We start from the raw sequence: 15,381 nt of genomic DNA, 5'->3' as shown, positions 1-15,381 counted from the left end.
CGTCAGGGTCTTTTGCTGCTGCAATGAATGCCAGGCAATTTTGCCACTTCTCGCTTCTGGGCGTATGTGGGTGCTAGGGAATTGAACCTGGGTGGGCAGGCTTTGCAAGCAAGTACTTTTAACCACTGACTGGGTGAAAATATTTTTTGTTTTGTTAATTTTTTTATTGTTTGTTTGTTTGGTTGGTTTTTCGAGGTAGGGTCTCACTGTGGCTCAGGCTGACCTGGAATTCGCTATGGAGTCTCAGGGTGGCTTCGAACTCTTGGTGATCCTCCTACCTCTGCCTCCCGAGTGCTGGGATTAAAGGCGTGCGCCACCACGCCCGGCTAATTTTTTATTTATTTGAGAGAGAGAGCGAGGCAAGATATATAGAGAGAATGGGTGTGCCATTCAGCCGCTGCAAACGAACTCCAGACACATGCATCACCTTGTGCATCTGGCTTATGAGGGTGCAGGGGAACTGAACCCGGGTCCTTTGGCTTTGCAGGTGAGCAGTTTAAATGCTAACCCATCCCTCCAGCCCTAGTTTTGGTTTTGCCACTTGTTCAGTGCTTAACCGCTGAGCCATTTCTCCAGCCCTACCCTTTGAATTTTGACAAGATGAGCCTTCCCCTCACAGAGTCTCCTGAATGAAAGGAGAGGTTCACATTTCTTCCTCACTGTTTTGGTTTATCACATTTTCTCTTGGTTCATGCGTATTCTTATCATTTGAAAAATTGACTTATTGGGGGCTGGAGAGATGGCTTAGCAGTTGCCTATGAAGCCTAAGGACGCAGGTTCAAGTCCCCAGAACCCACGTAAACCAGCTGCACATGGTGGCTCATGCATGTGGAGTTCCATTTCAGTGGCTAGAGATCTTGGCATGTCCATTTATTTCTCTCTCTCTCTCATAAATAAAATATTAAATTTAAAAATTGACTTATTGGTATTTGTGAAGAATGATTTTAAGCTTATTTTTCAGCAAATGGTGAGCCTGAGTAGACTGTGAACCTTGCGTATTAAGTCTTTATGGATTGAATGTCAAGATCAGGCAGACCCAAAGTCCTTTCTATCAATATCTGCAGAATATAGTTATATAGCATCATAGTCAGTTTGCAGAATGAATGAAAATTTCTAAATAGTAATCAAGATTGGTTGATCTTTCTAAATTCGACATGGGAGGAGGATAGGAAATGGAGGAGGATTGGGAACAGTTTTCCCTGAGTCCAAGCAAAAATGGGAAATTCTGTGTATGCAGTCTAAGAGTGTCTGTAAGTGAGTTTCAGAAGACTTTCTTTTATTTATTCCTTTTTAAACTATCATTGACAATCTCCGTATGTATAGACACTACACTATGATCTTAACCACCTCCCGCCACTTCTCCCCCTTCCCCCACCCCCTCCACTGAGTCCCTTCTTCCTTCCAGCTAGCCTGTTTTCTATTTTGATGTCATCAAACTTCCTCTCCTATTATCCAGGTTTTGTATAAGTAGCGTCAGTCACACTGATGTCATAAATGCCATGGCACTTTATTCATTTATTTAATTTTTTTTATTTGTGTGGGGGGGAAGAACTAGCTAGCTATATAGATATTGTGTGTGCCAGGGCCTCCAGCCACTGCAAATGAACTCCAGATGCATGCCCCACTTTGTGCATCTGGCTTTACGTGGGCACTGGGGAATTGAACTCAGGTCATTAGGCTTTGCAGGCAAGTGTCTTAAGCACTTATCCATCTCTCCAGCCCGAGCATGTATATTTTAATGTGATTGGCTGTTGAATCAAGAGCTCCACCGTTTTATTCTCTTTCCTACCATGTGACTGAAGAAGGGTTGTAAAGAAGTAAGTAGTTATTCCTCACCAATGAGCATAGTTATGAGAGTATGTATGTTTTGAACGTCCATAGGTCAGAATGATTCTTTTGTGAGAAACTGTTAGATGTCTCTGCATTTTCATGATTGGTATGCTGCAACATTGTTCCTTTTAACGTTGGGCTTTCGTGTTTCGGAGTCTTTACTTATGTGAATGAGAGATGACAAGGAGGCCTTTGCAGAAAGCTGCACCGTGGGCCTATGTGTCCCGTGCTGGGGACAATAACATGTCTGTGTGCGTGTGCGTGCACGCGTGCGTGCGTGCATGTGTGTGCAGGTACCTGTGTGCATGTGTGTGGAGGTCAGAGGAAGACACCAAGTGTCCTGTCATTCTTCCGTCTTATGTCCTGGAAACGAAGGATCTCACAGGACCTGAATCTTGCTGTCTTTTGGTCAGACTGGCTGATGAGTGAGGCCCAGCGATCTTCCTGTCTCTGTGATGGGGTTACAGGTATGAGTGACCATTTCTTTTTTTTTTTGGGGGGGTGGGGTCTCGCTGTAGCCCAGGCTGACCTGGAATTCACTACGGAGTCTCAGGGTGGACTCAAACTCATGGCGATCCTCCTACCTCTGCCTCCCAAGTGCTGGGATTAAAGGCGTGCGCCACCACGCCTGGCTTGAGTGATGATTTTTTAAAAATATTTTTTATTTATTTGCAAGGAGAGAGGGAGAGAAGGAGAGAGGAAGAGAGAGAGAATGGATATGCCAGGGCTTCTAGCTGCTGCCAACGAACTCCAGATGCATGCACCATTTTGCACATCTGGCTTTACTGGGATCCTGGAGACTCCAACTTAGTATGGTTAGGCTTTGCAGGCAAGCACCTTAACCACTGAGACATCTCTCCAGCCCCCAGGCCTCATTGTTTTGTGTGGGTGCCATAGACTGACCTCAGGCCTTCACGCTTGCGCAGCAAGCCCTCTCACTTCCAGGAGGGCTTCCCCAGCAATGTGGCCCGACTGGAAAAGGAGGGCGGCTGAAGTCAGAAAGAGAGAGAGGCTTCCGACAACATCCGCGTAACGGAAACACAAGAGTGTCGAAACAAGGTTTTGAGGCTAAGCACTACCTAAACATGATCCTAATTTCCTCATCTTCTTTGTCCCTAACACTTTTTCTTGTTCCTTTTTTTTTTTTTTTTTTTTTTTGAGGTAGGGTTTCACTGTAGCCCAGGCTGACCTGGAATTCACTATGTCATCTCAGGGTGGCCTCAAACTCATGGCAGTCCTCCTACCTCTGCCTCCCAAGTGCTGGGATTAAAGGCGTGCAGCACCACACCCGGCTTTTTCTTGTTCTTTAAAAAAAATCTATTTATTTATTTATTTATAAGCATAAAGAGACAGAGAGAAAGAGAGACTGTGTGTGTGTGTGTGTGTGTGTGTGTGTGTGAGAGAGAGAGAGAGAGAGAGAGAGAGAGAGAGAGAGAGAGAGAGAGAGAGAAAGAGAGAATAGGTGTGCCATCCATTACAAGAATTGGGGGAAGAACACAGATCACTGGAGTTACAAGTTTTTTCATCAAAGTGTTAAAAACTGATTTTTCCCTATTGTAAAGTAACAGGAGAAAATATTTGTAGAAAATAAATATTTTATCATTCTGTGTAGTCACTGATAAAACTGTGCTCTATTTGTTTTCCATGCTCTTTTCTTTCCTTTTATAAAATAAATTTGGGTTTTGGATAGATAGCTCAGCAGTTAAAAGCACTTGCTTGCAAAGCCTACTGGTCCGAGTTCAGTTCCCCAGTACCCACATAAAGCCAGGCGCACAAAGTGGCACATGTACGTGGAATTTGTTTGCAGCAGCATAAGTTCCTGGCATGCCTTTACTCTCTTTTAAATAAATTAGCTACAAAGCTTTCAGGGGCCACTGCTGGTTGAGACTGTGATGATGTTTCTCCCCTCCAGGCTACATAGTACATTCCGTCTCTGGGCCGCCTGGTTGTCAGGGAGGAGGCTTCCAGTTTAGCTTGATTTCTCAGTGACCTGCAGCCAAAGCACCTGGCTTCCTCAGCCGTAAGGTCTTACCATCTACTTCTGGTGGGTGAGCAAGAGTCTCGGCAAAAGCCTATGTTGTTTTGGTGGCTTCAGGGACCTCCCTGCCAACAACTGCTTGGGGAGGCGGCCCAACCTCACACACTGGGGTTTCCCACAGCAGCCTATGGCTTTCAGACCCAGCATTATCTATCCACGTAGGGTTTTTTTTCCCCCTCTTTCTTTAAATTATATACTTTTAAAATTAGCTAACCAGGAAAAAGGTCTCCATGTAACTGAGAAAGATCTCCCCATAACTTATTCGTAACATCTTTAGTTTTGATTAACCCTCTTCTCACCCCCTCCTCTCCTCCATCCCCACCCTCTGACCCAACTTAAACTTTTCCATCTCCAGTATTCTGCCCACTTATAAACATGTGCACATACACACACACACACACAAACCATATACAAAGTCATTTTTAAAATTTTTTATTTATTTATTTTTTTGAGAGCGACAGACACAGAGAGAAAGACAGATAGAGGGAGAGAGAGAGAATGGGTGCGCCAGGGCTTCCAGCCTCTGCAAACGAACTCCAGACACATGCGCCCCCTTGTGCATCTGGCTAACGTGGGACCTGGGGAACCGAGCCTCGAACTGGGGTCCTTAGGCTTCACCGCTAAGCCTTCTCTCCAGCCCCAAAGTCATTTTTTAAAAATTTATTTATTTGAGAGTGACAGACAGACAGAGAAAGAGGCATGGAGAGAGAGAGAGAGAGAGAGAGAGAGAGAGAGAGAGAGAGAGAGAGAGAGAATGGGCGTGCCAGGGCCTCCAGCTACTGCAGACGAACTCCAGACGCATACGCCCCCTTGTGCATCTGGCTAACGTGGGTCCTGGGGAATTGAGCCTCGAACCGGGGTCCTTAGTCTTCACAGGCAAGCGCTTAACCGCTAAGCTATCTCTCCAGCCCCAAAGTCATTTTTTTTTTTTTTTTTTGGTTTTTCGAGGTAGGGTCTCACTCTGGTCCAGGCTGACCTGGAATTAACTCTGTCATCTCAGGGTGGCCTTGAACTCATGGCAATCCTCCTACCTCTGCCTCCCGAGTGCTGGGATTAAAAAAGTCATTTTTTTTTAAAAATTTTTTATTTATTTATTTGAGAGCGACAGACACAGAGAGAAAGACAGATAGAGGAAGAGAGAGAGAATGGGCGCACCAGGGCTTCCAGCCTCTGCAAACGAACTCCAGATGCGTGCGCCCCCTTGTGCATCTGGCTAACGTGGGACCTGGGGAACTGAGCCTCGAACCGGGGTCCTTAGTCTTCACAGGCAAGCGCTTAACCGCTAAGCTATCTCTCCAGCCCCAAAGTCATTTTTTAATGAAGATTTATTTTGTTTTATATTTTTGAGGTAGTGTCTCACTCTAGCCCAGGCTGATCTGGAGTTCACTATGTAATCTCAGGGCGGCCTTGAACTCACAATGATCCTTGTACCTCTGCCTCCCCAGTGCTGAGATTAAAGTCATGTGCCACTATGCCTGGCTTTTTTTTTTTAAATGAATCTTGACTAAAATGGTAACTTCTTATTTCCTCCATGCCTGAAACTACTTCATTTTGATGAGGTTGTGGTTTGACGTCTGAGTGTTTGTGCCTCATTCACTTTTCTGTCTTCTGAGGCGGTAGTGGGGGAGAAGAGCTCGGAGACAGGCCTCGATCTCAGGCCTTCCTCAAGATCCCAGCTGTCAGTGCGACTTTCCTACAAAGAGAAGATGCTTTGGAATACAGGTCCGGGTAAAGACCCAGTGAAGGAGGCGGCGGGTAGCAGCAGAGACGGGAAGCCACTACTCTCCACAAGCCTGAAGGGCTGAGAAGAAGGGATTGTTGAAGCCAGTTGCCCATGGAGGCATTGAAGACAGAACACCCAGCCAAGACCTGTAACCAAGGCTAGAAATACGGCTCAGTGGTTAAGACACTTGCCTGCAAAGTCTAAGGACCTAGGTTCAATTCCTCAGTACCCATGTAAGCCAGCCAGATGCACCAGGTGGTATATGCATTGCAGTGGCTCTTTCTCTCTTATTGCCTCTCTCTCTCTAAAAAAAATATGTATTTATTTATTTGAGAGAGACAGAAAGAGGCAAAGGGAAGGAGAGAGACAGTTGGTATGCCAGGGCCACTAGCCATTGCAAACAAACTCCAGACATGTATGCCCCCTTGTGCATCTGGCTTCCGTGGGTCCTGGGGAATTGAAACGGATCCTTTGGCTTTGCAGGCAAATGCCTTAACCGCTAAGCCATCTCTCCAGCCCTCATTGTTTTGTTTTTTTTTGAGGTAGGGTCTCACTCTAGTTCAGGCTGACCTGGAATTCACTATGTAGTTTCAGGGGGGCCTTGAACTCACGGTGATCCTCTTACCTCTGCCTCCCAAGTGCTGGGATTAAAGGTGTGCGCCACCATGCCCAACTACATTTTTTTTTTTTTTTTAAGAGAACTGTAGCCAGAGAAAAGCTACTACTTCTAGGCTTGTGACTCTGGAGGGAGGGAAAATGAGGAATATGTATCCCTTTCTCCCTGTTTTTCCACCTTCTAATCTCCTGCCAGTGACTCCCACTGGGAGAATCTCATACGAAGCAGACCCAAGTCAGTCTGCAGAAGTCAGCTTCCCAGGGCAGACAGTGGGACTGACTTGGATGGTCTTGGCATTATTTAGGATCTGTGCTTTTCTTTTTAAAAATATATTAGGGCTGGAGAGATGGCTTAGTAGTTAAAGCACTTGCTTATGAAGCCTAAGGACCCAGGTTCGATTCCTCAGTACCCATGTAAGCCAGATGCATAAGGTGGTTCCTGCATCTGGGGTTTGCTTGCAGTGCCTTGAGGTTCCAGTATGCCCATTCGTTTTTTTTTTTTTTCTCTCTCTGTAATAAATAAATTGAAAATAAATTTATTATAATTCTTTTGAGAGATAGAGCAAGCTAGATAATATGGGCTCACCAGGGCCTCCTGCCACTGCAAATGAAGTCCAGACACATGAGCCACTTTGTGCATCTAGCTTTACATGGGTGCTGGGGAATTGAACCCAGGCCATTAAGTTTGCAAGAAATTACTTTGAAACACTGAGCCATCTCTCCAGTCCTGGAATGGTTCTTCATATGACTTTCTGCTCCAGTGAAGAATATTTTTTTCCTCTATTTACACCTTGAATAGTTTCATTAAGGTCTTGTCCCTTTATTCACTATTTTAAAAAACTTTTTATTGACAACTTCCATAATTATAGATAATAGACCATGATATTTACCTCCCCTCCTCATCCTCTACTTTGCCCTTCACATATCCACCCTCCATCATATCCCCTCCCCTTCTCAATTAGTCTCTCTTTGATTTTGATATCAGCATCTTTTCCTTCTGTTATGAATGCTTTGTGTAGGTAGCCCCAGGCACTGTGAGGTTATGGATATACAGGTCATTTTCTGTCTGGAAGATTGCATTATAAGCAGTCTTACCCTTCCTTTGGTTCTTACATTTTCTCTGCCACCTTATCTGCAATGGACCCTGAGCCTTGGAAGGTGTGATAGAGATGTCTCAGTGCTGAACACTCCCCTGTCACTTCTTCTTAGCACTGTGGTGCCTTTTGTATCATCCCAGTGGTCACCGCCATCTGAAAAGAGAAGTTTCTCTAACTAGAAATGAGAGTAGCGTTAATATACGGGTATGAACAGTAAGAAAAGTGCTTACAGGGCAGTTTGGTGAGCATAATATATGCATTTAGCCAGATAGCAGCAGACATTTATATTCACTGTTTTGCAATTAGAGAAATTTATGTTGGTGCTGGTGACAGTTGGATTCATTTCTAGGTGGGTGAGAAATCCCACAACTGCATTTCTCTGGATAACAAATCTTGTTGACTGCTTTTCTTACTAATATTATAAGTTATATAATACTTCTATTTCACATTCATGTATTAAAGCCCTTCATAAATATTTTTTTTTAGCCAGGTATGGTGGTGTGTGCCTTTAATCTCATCAATGAGTTTAGGCTGTATTGTCAGAAAGGCCCTGACTTCTGTGTGTGTGTGGTATGTGTGTGTGGTGTATGCACATATGTGTGCAGATGTCTGTACCTCCTGAGTGTGTGTGGAGGCCAGAGGAGGAGTTGGCATCCTCCTCTGTTGCTCATCCATGTATTTCTTTGAGATAAAGTCTCTCCCTCAACCTGGAGCTCCATCTTTTCCTTCATTTCTTTTTCTTCTTTTTTTTTTTTTTCAGTGGAGTTGGTGAACTCCAGTGATTTTCCTGCCTCCATCTCTTCAGAATTGAGGTTACAAATGTATGTGTGTATATGTGCGCATGCAGTCACACATCAGGCTCTCCTGTCCCTGCAAATAAATGCCCATCTGACTTTATGTGGCTGGCTAGGGAATTGAAGTCAAGTTGGCAGGCTGTTGCAGTCAGGTTCACATTGCTGGCAGAAATCACCCAACCAAGAGCAGCTTGTGGGAAAAAAAGGTGTTTATTTTGGCTTACAGACTCCAGGGGGGAAAAATGGCATGAGCAGAGGGTGGACATCACCCCCTGGCCCACATAAGGTGGACAATAGCAACAGGAGAGTGTGCCAGGCACTGGCAAGAGGACACTGGCTATAACACCCATAAGCCCGCCCCCAACAATAAACTGCCTTCAGGAGGTGTTAATTCCCAAATCTCCATCAGCTGGGAACCTAGCATTCAGAACTCCTAAGTTTATGGGGGACACCTGAATCAGACCACCACACAGGCTTTGCAAGCAAGTGTCTTTAACCTTTGAACCATCTTTCCATCTGCTCCTTCCCTTTCTCTACCTTGGGTGCTGAAGACTTGAACTTGGTGGTCTTACGCCCTCATGCTTGGGGTTAAGTGGTGTTACCCACTGACCCATCTCCCCAGCCCCCAAAATACTTTTAATATCTACATACTATTCCTTTCTATACATATGCTATAGCTTATCATTTGCTTTTATTATTTGACATCTGTACTGTTTCTTTTTATAAAAACAGTATGTATTTCTTTAAGACAGAGACAGAGAGAATGAGGCATGCTGAGAGAGAGAGAGAAAGAGTAAGAGAGAGAATGAATGAGTATGGGCACTCCAGGGCCTCCTGCAGCTGTAAATGAACTCCAGATGCATGAGCTGATTTGTGCATTTGACTTTATGTGGTTCATGGGGAATTGATCCCCTGGCCATTGGGTATTGCAGGCAAATGCCTTTAATCATTGAACCAACTCTCCAGTCCTGTACTATTTTTTTTTTAAATTTATTTATTTATTTATTTATTTATTTGAGAGCGACAGACACAGATAGAAAGACAGAGAGAGGGAGAGAGAGAGAATGGGCGCTCCAGGGCTTCCAGCCTCTGCAAACGAACTCCAGACGCGTGCGCCCCCTTGTGCATCTGGCTAACGTGGGACCTGGGGAACCGAGCCTCGAACCGGGGTCCTTAGGCTTCACAGGCAAGCGCTTAACCGCTAAGCCATCTCTCCAGCCCGAGTCCTGTACTATTTTTATATTCATTTTTTTAATGAGACACACACACACACACACACACACACACACACACACAGAATTGGTATGCCAGGGCCTCCAGCCACTGCAATTGAAATCCAGATGCTTGTGCCACCTTGTGTGCATGTGTAACCTTGTGGGCTTGCATCACCTTGTGTGTCTGGCTTACGTGGGATCTGGAGCGTTGAACATGGTCCTTAGGCTTTGCAGGCAAGCGCCTAATCTGCTAAGCCATCTCTCCAGCCCTACATTCTTTTTTTGCTTGTTACTATATATGCAATGGTCATCAGCAAATTTATATGTCACACTGCTTTCTGTATGTCAAGTTATTTCTGTACAGCCCCAGAGGAGCTATATGTGAAGCCCGCACATTTTGAGCTCACCTAGATATTTACAGTTCCTAGCCAAGCTGTGTATATTTTAATAGCTTCTCTGCTGGTAGTGCCTGAGTGATGGGTGAAATTATCTTTGCATTTCTGGTGATTCTTGAGGCAGATGATTCCTGGGGCCCACTTGATTCATGCCTGATAAAGATATCACCCACACATTCTCAAACTGTTTTCTTCCTTTTTTTCTTGTTTGTTTTTGGTTTGTTTGTTTTTTCCAGCCAGGGTCTACTCCATCCCAGGCTAACCTGGAGCTCTCTATAGTCCCAGGCTGGCCTTGAACTCACAGTCATCCTCCTTCCTCTGCCTCACAAGTGCTGGGATTAAAGGCTTGCGCCAACACCCCCGGCTCACCGTGTTTTCTATATACATCTTAGCAGCATGTTTCTGGTTCTCAGCAGTGTTTGAGGTCTTCACATTAAAAAAGGTAGTGCTTTGTGGAGATTTCTCAGCAGTTAAAGGCTCTTGCTTGTGAAGCCTGCAGACCAGGGTCTGATTCCTGAGTACTCGCATAAACCAGATGTACAAAGTGGGGCATGTGTCTGGAGTTTGCAGTGGCCAGAGGCCCACATTCCTTGTCTCTCTCTCCTTCCTCTCTTTCTTTTTTTAAAAAGAAATTAATTTATTTATTTGAGAGAAAGAGGGGGGGAGAGAGAGAGAGAGAGAGAGAGAGAGAGAGAGAGAGAGAGAGAGAGAATGGGTGCCCCAGGGCCTCCAGCCACTGCAAACGAACTCCAGACACATGCGCCCCCTTGTGCATCTGACTAACGTGGGTCCTGGGGAATCGAGCTTGAACTGGGGTCCTTAGACGTCACAAGCAAACGCTTAACTGCTAAGCCATTTCTCCAGCCCCTCCCTGTCTTTCTTGCTGGTACTGTGCTCACAAGCAATCCCACTAAGGAGGGTCCTCAGTGGAGTGGGGGCAGAGGGGAGGGAAATGATGGTACCAATATATGATGTATCCATACAAAATTTATACTGAATAATAAAAAAAAAAATTAAAAAAAGAAGTAAAGGGGACAACTCGCAATTCAACAAAGGTTTAAAGAAACTGGCCAAGGGTCTGAGGATCTCACGAGAGTGATTTAAAAGTCTGTCTGTAGGGCTGGAGAGATGGCTTAGTGGTTAAGCGGCTTGCCTGTGACGCCTAAGGACCCCTGTTCTAGGCTCGATTCCCCAGGACCCATGTTAGCCAGATGCACAAGGGGGCACACGCGTCTGGAGTTCATTTGTGGTTGGAGGCCCTGGCACGTCCATTCTCTCTCTCTCTCTCTCTCTCTCTCTCTTTCTATCTGCCTTTCTCGCTCGGTCTGTCGCTCTCAAATAGTGGAGGAGCTGGGCTCCCGTGCATACACCACCTTGCCTGACTTTGGTTTCCATCCTTCTCATCACCACTAACGTCCCGATGACTTCATATAGACCAGAGAGCTCTCGCCATCTCTGGTCACCGGAGGCCCTGAGCATCCTCACGGGCTCCCCACCGGGACACCGCTGTCTGAGCACACGCTCCTCCTCTTCCTTTGCTCAGCCACGCTCACAGCTTCCAGTCTTTACTGCAAACGACGCCGTGGAGCTGATCCGCAGCAGGAGGAAGGGTATGCGGGGGTAATGCGCTCTTTGTGAAAGGGACTGGAAAAGGGTCTGGATTTTGGCATCTAAGGTCCTGGCACATCCTTTACAGATACCAAGGCACAACCTCACTTCAGAGTACCCGGTCAGGAGTTGAGTAAGGCAGACAAATCTTCCCAGAACTTGGGGGTGTCTCCTTGAGAAAGCCACCCATTCACCCGAAACACAAGTCCTCTCAGGCTGAACAGAAAACCTGACATTCACCTTGTCCACCGCACAAAGTTGTTAGGACACCAAGATGAGAGTTATATGTAAACATAATGTTCTGAGAGAATTAAATCTGAACACAGATCAATTCTTTTACATTTTTGAGAAACCTCAGGCTTGGGCTCAAATCCCAAGTATGCTGTCTAGTATTTCTAAAATTAGGAGTGCCCCTTAACATGGGGAAGTTTCAGTCATTTCAGTGGCACAGATCTGACAGCATTAAAAAAGCGAATGTAAAGGCTGGAGGGATGGCTTAGTGGTTAAGAGGCTTGCCTGCAAAGCTAAAGGACCCAGGTTCCATTCCCCAGGACCCACGTAAGCCAGATGCACAAGGTATACATGCGTCTGGAGTTTGTTTGCAGTGGCTGGATGCTCTGGCGTGCCCATTCTCTCCCCCCCCCCCACCTTCTACCTCTTTCTGTCTCTTTCTCTCAAATTAAAAAAAAAAAAAAAAGGCTAATGTAAGCCTGGCATGGTGGTGCATGTGTTTGGTCCCAGCACTCAGGGGGCAGAGGTAGAAGGATCATTGTGAGTTCAAGGCCAGTGTGGGCTAGTGAAAACCTACTTTGAAAACAACAACAAAAAAGAGCTTATGTAGGCATAGTCCTGGAGAGAGTAAATAAACAAATTTTTTCCTCCTCTAATTACTGCATCTGGGCAGGATGCATCATGGGTCATTGGCCAAAGGTAAACCAGGAGGGTGACTAATGGCAGATGCTGTGGAATCTCCCTGAGATTGTCTGAAGTGTGCATCCACAGCTTGCCTGGAGGATCCTCTGGTCCTGTCTGGAATTTCATCCGAAGCCCAATAATTCATTACAAACTAACTATGCACGTGGTAGCCGCAGATTGGCAGCTGGCAAAGCTGTGACTAGAGTGCTCTCTGTCAGCTGAGGTTAGAGTTCTGTCTGAGGCTTGTACTTGCTTTGTGACTGCTGTTTCCCTCCCTCCCTCCCTCCTTCCCTCCCGCCCTCTCTCCTTCTCTCCCTCTCTCCTTTCCTCTCTTCCTCTCTCCTTCCCTCTCTTCCTCTCTCCTTCCCTCCCTCCCTCTCTCCTTCCCTCTCTCCCTCCTTCCTTCCCTCCCTCTCTCCCACTCTCCTTCCTTCCCTCCCTCTCTTCCTTCCTTCTTTCTTTTCTTTCCTTCCCTCCCTCCTTCTTCTTCCCTTTCTTCCTTCTTCCCTCGCTCCCTTCCTTTTGTCTTTCCCTTTTATTTCCTTTCCTCCCTTTCTTTTTCCTTCCTTCTTTGTTCCTTCCTTTCTTCCTTATTGCTTCTATTTTTTATTTAATTTAATTAACTTAGTTTGAGAGAAAGAGACACAGGATAGATGTGTGTGTATGTATGTGAGAGAGAGAGAGAGAGAGAGAGAGAACGGGAACGCAGAGCATTTGGCTGCTGCAAATGAACTCCAGACAAATGCGCCATTTGGTGCACCTGGCTTTATGTGGGTCCTGGGGAACTGAATCTGGGCCCTTAGGCTTTGCAGGCAAGTACCTTTACCACTAAGCTATCTCTTCAGCCTCCTTACTGCTTTTAAAATTCTTTTGTTTTTATTTCCTTTTTGACAATTTCATACATGTATGCGATGTATTCTGATCATATTTCCCTCTTACTCTCTCTTACTTCCCTACTGCTTGCACTAAACGTCTTCTCAACTGCTAGACCCTTTCTCACTTTCATGTCTCTTTTCACCCACTGAGTTTAATTAGGCTTGTTTACATTCTTAGTTTGCTTGCTTGCTTGCTTTCCTTCCTTTCTTTCTTCCTCTTCTCTTCCTTCCTTCCTTCCTTCCTTCCTTCCTTCCTTCCTTCCTTCCTTCCTTCCTGCCTGCCTGCCTGCCTGCCTGCCTGCCTTCCTTCCTTCCTTCTTTCTTTCTTCTTCCTTTCTTTCTCCTTCCTTCCCTCCTTCCTTCCCTCCTTCCCCCCCTTTTTTTCTTTCTTTCATTCATTTTCAAGGTAGTGTCTTGCTGTGGCCCATGCTAACCTGGAATTTACTATGCTGTCTCAGGTTGGCCTTGAACTAACAGTGATCCTCATACCTCAGCCTCTATAGCGCTGGGATTAAATGCATGTGCCATCGTGCCCAGCCAAGTTGCTTTCTTTCTTAACTAGGAAAGATAGAAGAGCTCAAAGTGTGATTTTTTTTTTTGTGTGTGTTTTTGTTTTTTGAGGTAGGGTTTCACTCTAGCTCAGGCTGACCTAGAATTTACCATGTAATCTCCGGGTGGCCTCGAACTCATGGTTATCCTCCTAACTCTGCCTCCCAAGTGCTGGGATTAAAGGCATGTGCCACCGCGCTTGGCAAATTATACTGTGTATGATCACTTTATTGTGTGTGTGTGTGTGTATGTGTGTGCGCGCGCGTGCACACGTGCTTCCATTAAGCAAATGCTTGTGTCCAAAAGGGACGGTACCCTGAACTGTCCCGGCCTGCGGCCCGCGTGTTTGACAATGAGGAGTGAGCGTGCTTGGTGCTAGTCAGCCATTTGGCTCTGGAGGAGAGGATGTTGATGTAGATACCGGGAGAGAAAATTAAAGCTGAAATTGCAGCGAAGGTGAGAACTGTTTTGTGGAATCTGGAAACTGGGCGTTCTTCCTGCCATGCTGAGCACCCCCCACTTGCCTCCTTCGGGTCTGCTGGCACTGAGGGCACCAGCCCCACCCACGGTCCCCGCCTGGGCTGGGTGTCAGACGCCTGAGCACACTGTGGCTTTCTTGAAGAGGTTGAAGGGAGATGTTCATTCTCATTTAATTTCCAACTAAGAGGGCATTGCTTGGAAATGAGGGTGTCGTTTTGGTTTGTCAAATGCACATAATTTAACACTTTAAGCATTTCTTCAGGTTTGAAAATCAGATAGCAGACAATGGGAATGTAGAGTCTAGGTTTGATGATTGGAAACGTTATCTTTTTTTTTTTTTTTGGTTTTTTTTTTCCGAGGTAGGGTCTCACTCTGGCCCAGGCTGACCTGGAATTCACTATGTAGTCTCAGGGTGGCCTCGAACTCACAGTGATCCTCCTACCTCTGCCTCCCAAGTGCTGGGATTAAAGGCGTGCGCCACCACGCCCGGCCTGGAAACGTTATCTTGATGCAGCTCGAACCATTCTACTAGCACGGTTTCCTATTCTTTTTTTTTTTAAATTATTTATTTATTTATTTGAGAGAGACAGACACAGAGAGAAAGACAGATAGAGGGAGAGAGAGAGAATGGGTGCGCCAGGGCTTCCAGCCTCTGCAACCGAACTCCAGACGCGTGCGCCCCCTTGTGCATCTGGCTAACGTGGGACCTGGGGAACCGAGCCTCGAACCGGGGTCCTTAGGCTTCACAGGCAAGCGTTTAACCGCTAAGCCATCTCTCCAGCCCACAGTTTCCTATTCTATCTGTCTTCAATAAGGTGGAGAACAGGATTTTAGTTTTATTTTGACATAGGGTCTTGCTAAAGCCCAGACTGACCTGGAATTCACCATGCAGTCTCAGGGTAGCCTTGAACTCACAATCATCCTCCTACCTCTGCCTCACTGTAGCTCAGGCTGACCTGGAAATCACTCTGTAGTCTCAGGGTGGCCTTGAACTCATGGCAATCCTCCTACCTCTGCCTCCCGAGTGCTGGGATTAAAGATGTGCGCCACCATGCCTGGCTCGTTCCTTTTATTTTTGAGGCAGGTTCTAGCTATTATCCAGGCTGGCCTTGACTGTAAATGATCCTCCTGCCTCAGCTTCCCAAATTCTAGAATTACAGACAGAAGGCAGTATACCTAGCTTCATTTCTTCATATCATTTCTTAGCTCACTTTTCAAATAATTGGTTTTAGTTAAGAGAACATCTTT

This window comes from Jaculus jaculus, chromosome 8 (genome assembly GCF_020740685.1).
Source record: "Jaculus jaculus isolate mJacJac1 chromosome 8, mJacJac1.mat.Y.cur, whole genome shotgun sequence".
Taxonomy (NCBI): domain Eukaryota; kingdom Metazoa; phylum Chordata; class Mammalia; order Rodentia; family Dipodidae; genus Jaculus; species Jaculus jaculus.
The sequence above is the reverse complement of the archived record's forward strand: the minus strand, read 5'-3'. Positions refer to the sequence as shown.